Source organism: Octopus sinensis, linkage group LG19 (genome assembly GCF_006345805.1).
Source record: "Octopus sinensis linkage group LG19, ASM634580v1, whole genome shotgun sequence".
Classification (NCBI taxonomy): Eukaryota; Metazoa; Mollusca; class Cephalopoda; order Octopoda; family Octopodidae; genus Octopus; species Octopus sinensis.
Window position 1 is genome coordinate 28358336 of NC_043015.1, and position 7500 is coordinate 28365835.

A 7500-nucleotide genomic window follows, 5' to 3' on the forward strand; every position below is an offset into this window, starting at 1 on the left:
AACATAATTGACAAAATGATTTTTAAATGGTCAGATAATGCTAATAGCTTATTTATCACTGCTTGAATGTCTGGAAATAGCTACAGATAATAATGGCTTGATTGCGATTGTCTGACTAATGACAGTTAAGCCAGTCAGGAAAAAAAATGTTTTTCAATTTCATACAAATTAACCCTTTCGTTACCCGTGTTCATTTTGAGATGCTCTGTGTTTCTTTCAATTAATTGTAAATATAACAAAGAATTTAGTAAAATAACTTGGTTATCATTAAGCTAGTGTTAGGAACATAAATTGTGACTGAAGTTTGGTGGAAGATTTTAATTCAACACTTATGAAAACAAGACATTTGTACTCAGAACCAGGGCTAGTTTCAGCCAGGTTGGTAACGAAAGGGTTAAGAATTGTTTCTCTATTATATATTTTAACCCTTTCATTACTGTATTTATTTTGAGATGCTCTGAGTTTCTTTCAATTAATTGTAAATATAACAAAGAATTTAGTAAAATAACTTAGTTATCATTAAGCTACTGTTAGGACCATAAATTGTGACTAAGGTTTGGTGTAATATTTTAATGAAAAACTTATGAAAACAAGACATTTATACTACAGAGCCAGAGCCGGTTTTTGCCGGGTTAGTATCAAAAGGGTTTATGGTTGGACAGACAAGGAAATAATAATAATCCTAGTTTTAATCAATGAATAAATGAATAATATTTTAGTTCTCTTTCTTGTAAGATCATAGAACTGTTATGCCACTACGTGGCTCTTTAATATAAAATGCCATCTGATGTTGATAATTTATGCCTAACACTTCCGGCACATATATAACTAAAGCGGCAGATATTATTCCTGAAATTAAAGATGAATAATTCTGTGTGGAATGTGTAAGGTGGAGTTAATTTGTTAAGTGGGAGGCGTGGGGGGTAATACCAATTCAAGGATAACAAGAACAAGCTGACATTAGTGCAGGCATGGCAGTGCGGTTAAAAAGCTCACTTTGCAGCCACGTGGGTTTGAGTTCAACCCCACCGCACAGTTCCTTGGGCAAGTCTTTTTCAAGTACAGACCCAAGCTAACCGATGCCTTGAAATTGTGCCAAAATCTGAAACCCATTATGGATAGTAATACAGTTGGGCAATGCTATGAGTGATTGATGTCATTAATGAGTGGCCTGAGGTGAGTGATGATTGGCAGTACAGAAAGGCAGGGATAGTAGAGTGTACAGGGTACAAACAGATCCAATGCATTTCCTTTTTCTTGTGGTGACATAAATCCTGACCTTGTTATATTAAGACATGGACTGATTTTCTGAGACATTTTTCTGTGTTTGGGAGAAAATGTACTTTATTAGCTGTCAAAACTGATGCGTATCCGTCTTTTTTTTCCTTTTCAAATTTTAGTTTGTATCAGTGATATAAAACAAAAAAAACGAAAACTCATTTTTAGTTTTTTTTAGCAAATTTTCTGTTAAAACCATGACATTATGGTGTTTTTGAGCATATGATTACCGTATAATTAACTTATGACATGACTTATCTTATTTGGCGACTTATAAGGAACACAAGCTTAAAAGACACTCTTCAATTTTGACACATCCTTTCTTCACCTCACCCCCTTTGTCAGTAACCTAAATGCTGACCTTGTGATTAAAAGAAAGTCTAATTTTTTCTAGGACATTTTTAAGCAGAGAGCTAAGAAACGCACTCTATTTATTGGCTGTCAAATGTGTCCTCTTAAAACTGATGTTTACCATCTTTTTCAACTTGTATTTGTACAAACAACTGTTTGGTTTAACTTATAGGAGTGAAAAACATGTCCTACATGCTTGTTTGTTATTAGATGACATTATTAAACTTTGTTTATACAGTGTTCGTGAAGGGCCTTTACTAGTGATTCATCCGGTTATATAGTTATTTGTGCTCAATTCCGTTGCTGTTATGCAATCGGCTTCATAAATGAGGCCAACCTTCATCCAGAACTGGGGTTTTTCGACCAATTTTCATCTGCGGACCCCTTTGATTACCGTTTTATTCTGATCGACCCCTATAGCCATTCAATGTTTAACCCTTTAGTAGCACAGCTCCCATGACTTCAGGAAACATTTTTTCATGCTGAGAGTTGCTGAAGCGTGGAACAAACTGCCGGCATCGGTTGTTAGTTGTCGGAGCACTGCATCCTTCAAAACTTCCATGCTTCCTGAGATTTTCCAACACTACACTTGATTTTCTCCCCTCCATACACATACAAGCATGTTCACTTTCCAGACATTTCTACATTACTGCATGTACTTTATATGCACTTTCTGACAAGTTGTGGTGCACTTGAGCACTGTATACAATAATTTCATTATATTATATATTAAACCGGCCATATCCGGCCAAAATAGTTAATCTGTTTTATGTTCAAACTGACCAGATCCAGGCCCTCACTCCTACCCTACAATGTTATTCTACATTAAGTAATTACACCATCAAGATCTTGAAGATATGAGATAATGCATGATTAATTCAAATCAATGTGAATCAATAAGCATTATGTTTGATAGAATAATCTGAACACTAAAGGGTTAAAAACTAGTTTTACAGATATTTCTTTCAAAATTCATATTTTGTTTTTCAAACATTAACTTGTGTAGTTTGAATTATGTAAAATGTAAGAAGGAAACCCAGCCCTTTCTTGCTATACATACCGAAACATACATCTAAAACAAAATAGTTTTAGGGGCCCTTAACCCTTTAGTGTTCGCATTATTCTGCCAAAATTAATGCTTTTTCATCCACATTGTTTCGAACTAATCATGCATTATCTTGTAGCTGTGAGATTTTGATGAGGTAGCTCTCTTTACTCTTTTCTCTTTTACTTGTTTCAGTCATTTGACTGCGGCCATGCTGGAGCATCGCCTTTAATCGAGCAACTCGACCCTGGGACTTATTCTTTTGTAAGCCCAGTACTTATTCTATCGGTCTCTTTTGCCGAACTGCTAAGTAACGGGGACATAAACACACCAGCATCGGTTGTCAAGCAATGCTAGGGGGACAGGGACAGACACACAAACACACACACATACATATATATATATATATGCATATATACGACGGGCTTCTTTCAGTTTCCCTCTCCCAAATCCACTCACAAGGCTTTGGTCGGCCCGAGGCTATAGTAGAAGACACTTGCTCAAGGTGCCCCGCAGTGGGACTGAACCCGGAACCATGTAGCTGGTAAACAAGCTACTTACCACACAGCCACTCCTGCTGTTAATTTTTAAAATGATATTGTAGGGTTGGTGTGAGAGACCAGATCTGGCCAGTTTGAACATAAAACAAGCAGAATAGTTTTGGCCGGATATGGAGGGTTAAAATACTCTCTTTTTACTCCTTTACTTGTTTCAGTCATTTGCTCAAATACACAACAGTCAGCCCAGATCAGGAATCGAACTCAAAGCTTCATAACTGTAAGCACAATGTTCTAACCACTGAACCATGCACCTTCACTAATCACAACTACAACTACTTTATGTAATTACCCATTCTAAAAAAAAAAAAAAACACCATTTGAGTTCTGGTACTGGAATGGAAGCACTCCGTTGGTTACGACGACGAGGGTTCCCGTTGATCCGATCAACGGAACAGCCTGCTCATGAAATTAACGTGTAAGTGGCTGAACACTCCACAGACACGTGTACCCTTAACGTAGTTCTCGGGGATATTCAGCATGACACAGAGAGTGACAAGGCCGGCCCTTTGAAATACAGGTACAACAGAAACAGGAAGTAAGAGTGAGAGAAAGTTGTGGTGAAAGAGTACAGCAGGGATCACCACCATCCCCTGCCGGAGCCTCGTGGAGCTTTTTAGGTGTTTTCGCTCAATAAACACTCACAACACCCGGTCTGGGAATCGAAACCGCGATCCTACAACCGCGAGTCCGCTGCCCTAACCACTGGGCCATTGCGCCTCCACTGGTACTATAGAGTCCAGAGTAAAGAAATTGAATTTCTGATCTTGTTATTCTAACACAGTGCATGGTTAGTCTGTTGCCCGATAAAATGGCTCCATTAAGTCTATTGTTAGGTTTTTGTGGAATTTATCAAATCCTATTTTGATGTGAGCATTATAACCAATTATTGCTATTAATAAGTATGTTTTTATTAGACTGTTGGGTATGAATAGCTCTGGCGCTGTTACATAGAAAGGGGAAATACGATGAGTGCATGCAATTTTGAAAAATATCTTGCTATACATAGCACAGGATGGGTGCATATAAGAAATATTAGTTGATATAGTTATGTGGGAGCACTTACTAATACTCTTTACTTGTTTCAGTCATTTGACTGCGGCCATGCTGGAGCACCGCCTTTAATCGAGCAACTCGACCCCGGGACTTATTCTTTTGTAAGCCCAGTACTTATTCTATCGGTCTCTTTTGCCGGACTGCTAAGTAACGGGGACATAAACACACCAGCATTGGTTGTCAAGCAATGCTAGGGAGACAAACACAGACACACAAACACACACATGCATATATAAATATATATATACATATATACGACAGGCTTCTTCCAGTTTCTGCCTACCAAATCCATTCAAAAGGTTTTGGTCGACCCAAGGCTATAGTAGAAGACACTTGCCCAAGGTGCCATGCAGTGGGACTGAACCCAGAACCATGTGGTTGGTAAACAAGCTACTTACCACACAGCCAACCGTTGAAATCTGGTGTGAAATAAAAAGGAAAGAAAACAATAGGTACAATAATAATTTGGTGAGTTTAGCTTGGGTAGCATGTTTCATGCTTTTTCGAAAATTTCACCAATCTCCCTCTCTGTTTCATTAATCACTTGCTTTTGCTGTTTGTTAATTAGTAGCCAGCTTTGTCTGTGGCTTTGCCACATCAGCTCCTGCAAAGGAACAGGGCTGCCACGGTGCTTGCCCCCGTTCGCAGTTCTTTGGCTCCCCACCCCTTCCCCACCTTATATAAATTTGCTCCCTTCAGATTCTCTACCCCATATTTAGGTGGCGAGCTGGCAGACACGTTTGCGCGCCGGGGAGAAATGCTTAGCGGTATTTCGTCTGTCGTTACGTTCTGAGTTCAAATTCCGCCGAGGTCGACTTTGCCTTTCATCCTTTCGGGGTCGATTGAATAAAATACCAGTTTCGCACTGGGGTCGATATAATCGACTCAATCCCTTCATCTGTCCTTGTTTGTCCCCTCTGTGTTTAGCCCCTTGTAGGTAGTAAAGAAATAGGTATTTCGTCTGCTGTTATGTTCTGAGTTCAAATTCCGCCGAGGTCAACTTTGCCTTTCATCCTTTCGGGGGTCGATAAATAAAATACCAGTTTCGCACTGGGGGCGATATAATCGACTCAATCCCTTCGTCTGTCCTTGTTTGTCCCCTCTATGTTTAGCCCCTTCTGGGTAGTAAAGAAATACATATTTACAACTTTGCCTCACAAAAGTGGGAGTCAAAAAAAGAGAAAATGTTCAGATAAGCAACTCTTGTTTCCAACCTAACACCCACCTAAACCTCATTTTACAGCGCAAATTATAATTACTATTATTATTCATTAATTAATCATTGTACCCACACAGTATCGTTTATTCCGTGCCGTATGTCATGGTAACCTTAAGAAACCCTAAGTTCAATTCAGTTCCTATGTTTAGTTCAATTAATTTCTCTCTCACCTTAATGCTCATTATAATAATAATAATAATAATAATAATAATAATAATTATTATTATTATTGTTATTCATTCATTTACTTATTCTTTACCCTTTTACTTGTTTCAGTCATTTGATTGTGGCCATGCTGGAGCACCGCCTTTTAGTCGAGCAAATCGACCCCAGGACTTATTCTTTGTAAGCCTATTACTTATTCTATCGGTCTATTTTGCTGAACCTCTAAGTTACGGTGACGTAAACACACCAGCATCAGTTGACAGACACAGACACATAAACATATATGCACATATATATATACATGTATACGATGGGCTTCTTTAAGTTTCTGTCTACCAAATCCACTCACAAGGCTTTGGTCGGCCCGAGGCTATAGTAGAAGACACTTGCCCAAGGTGCCACGCAGTGTGACTGAACCCCGGAACCATGTGGTTGGTAACCAAGCTACTTACCACACAGCCACTCCTACGCCTATATCTATTTTTGTCACAAAGTCTGGCTTACTCCATACTGTAGGTTATAGTTATAGCTGTAGTTAATGTTAAGAATGCAAAGGTTCATTTCTCTTTCCAATTGTTCAATTCTGTTTACTTTTGCTCTATATCATGAAAATTCCATCTCATCATGTTTTGTTTTCAACCAGCCCTAATTCTGGAAAATTTCACCGGTTGCCCTCTCTGTTTTGTTAACCACTTGCTTTTCCCATGTTGTTTGTTAATTAGCAGCTAGCTTTGTCTGTGGCTATGCCACATCGGCTTCCGCTAAGGAATAGGGCTTCCGCAGTGGTTTGCCATTCGCGGTGCTCCCGCCCATTCCAGCCTCTATACCGGTAGTCTTTGTCCTCTGACCTCTACCGGATATCTTTCTCCTGGGCACCTCTAATGGCTTACTATATAATAATATAATAATAATGAAATTATTGTATACAGTGCTCAGGTGCACCACAACTTGTCAGAAAGTGCATATAAAGTACATGCAGTAGTGTAGAAATGTCTGGAAAGTGAACATGCTTGTGTGTGTATCAAGTGTAGTGTTGGCGAATCTCAGGAAGCATGGAAGTTTTGAAGGATGCAGTGCTCCGACAACTAACAACCGATGCCGGCAGTTTGTTCCACGCTTCAGCAACTCTCAGCGTGAAAAAATGTTTCCTGAAGTCATGGGAGCTGTGCTGTTTTCTTACTTTGTAAATATGTCCACGGGTGTTAGATGGGTGGAGTTTGAAGAGGTGCTCAGAGTTATTGTTTGTAAGATGGTTGATAATTTTATGGGTGTCTGCCAAGTCAGCTACCAGACGTCGGAGTTTCAATGTGTCCATGCCCAGGGAAGTAAGGCGTTCAGGATATGGCAAATGCCTGATGGAGGGTATTCTTTTGGTTGCACGTCGCTGAACAGCTTCCAGATGATTGATATCCTGGGCAAGATAGGGGTTCCAGACCGGTGATGCAAATTCCAGGTGAGGTCTTACCATAGCTATATAAAGCCGCAGATAGATAGCCGGAGAGCGGCTCACAAAGGATTTGGTGAGTGATGCCAAGGCACCCTCAGCCTTCTTGACAATTTTAGCGATGTGTTTTGTCCAACGCAAATCACTGTCGACAATAACACCCAGGTCACGTTCACTTGAAGACTTTTTGAGACTAGTGTTGTGGAGGGAGTAGGTGGACGCTGGGTTTCTCCTCCCAAAATGCATGGTGGTACATTTGTCCACAGCCAGCTTGAGTTGCCAGTCCATGATCCACTGCTGCATTGTGTCCAGGTCTGCTTGCAATAGAGATCCATAGTGTACAGGATTTGACCTCTTTATTTCGAGGTACAGCTTGATGTCATCT

General features: G+C 39.7%; 1 protein-coding gene and 1 long non-coding RNA gene across 3 annotated transcripts in view; one reads left to right on the forward strand and one right to left on the reverse strand.

Annotated features, from left to right (window-relative positions):
- Positions 1-7500, forward strand: part of LOC115222125 (long-chain-fatty-acid--CoA ligase 4) — a 136866-nt gene that overhangs the window by 35624 nt on the left and 93742 nt on the right. The window lies entirely within an intron of this gene.
- The window catches only part of LOC118767160, a 13070-nt gene continuing 8834 nt past the window's right edge, over positions 3265-7500 (reverse strand). The window contains exon 3 of the long non-coding RNA XR_005003063.1: positions 3265-3362. This is a non-coding gene — a long non-coding RNA (uncharacterized LOC118767160). The remainder of the gene's footprint in view (positions 3363-7500) is intronic.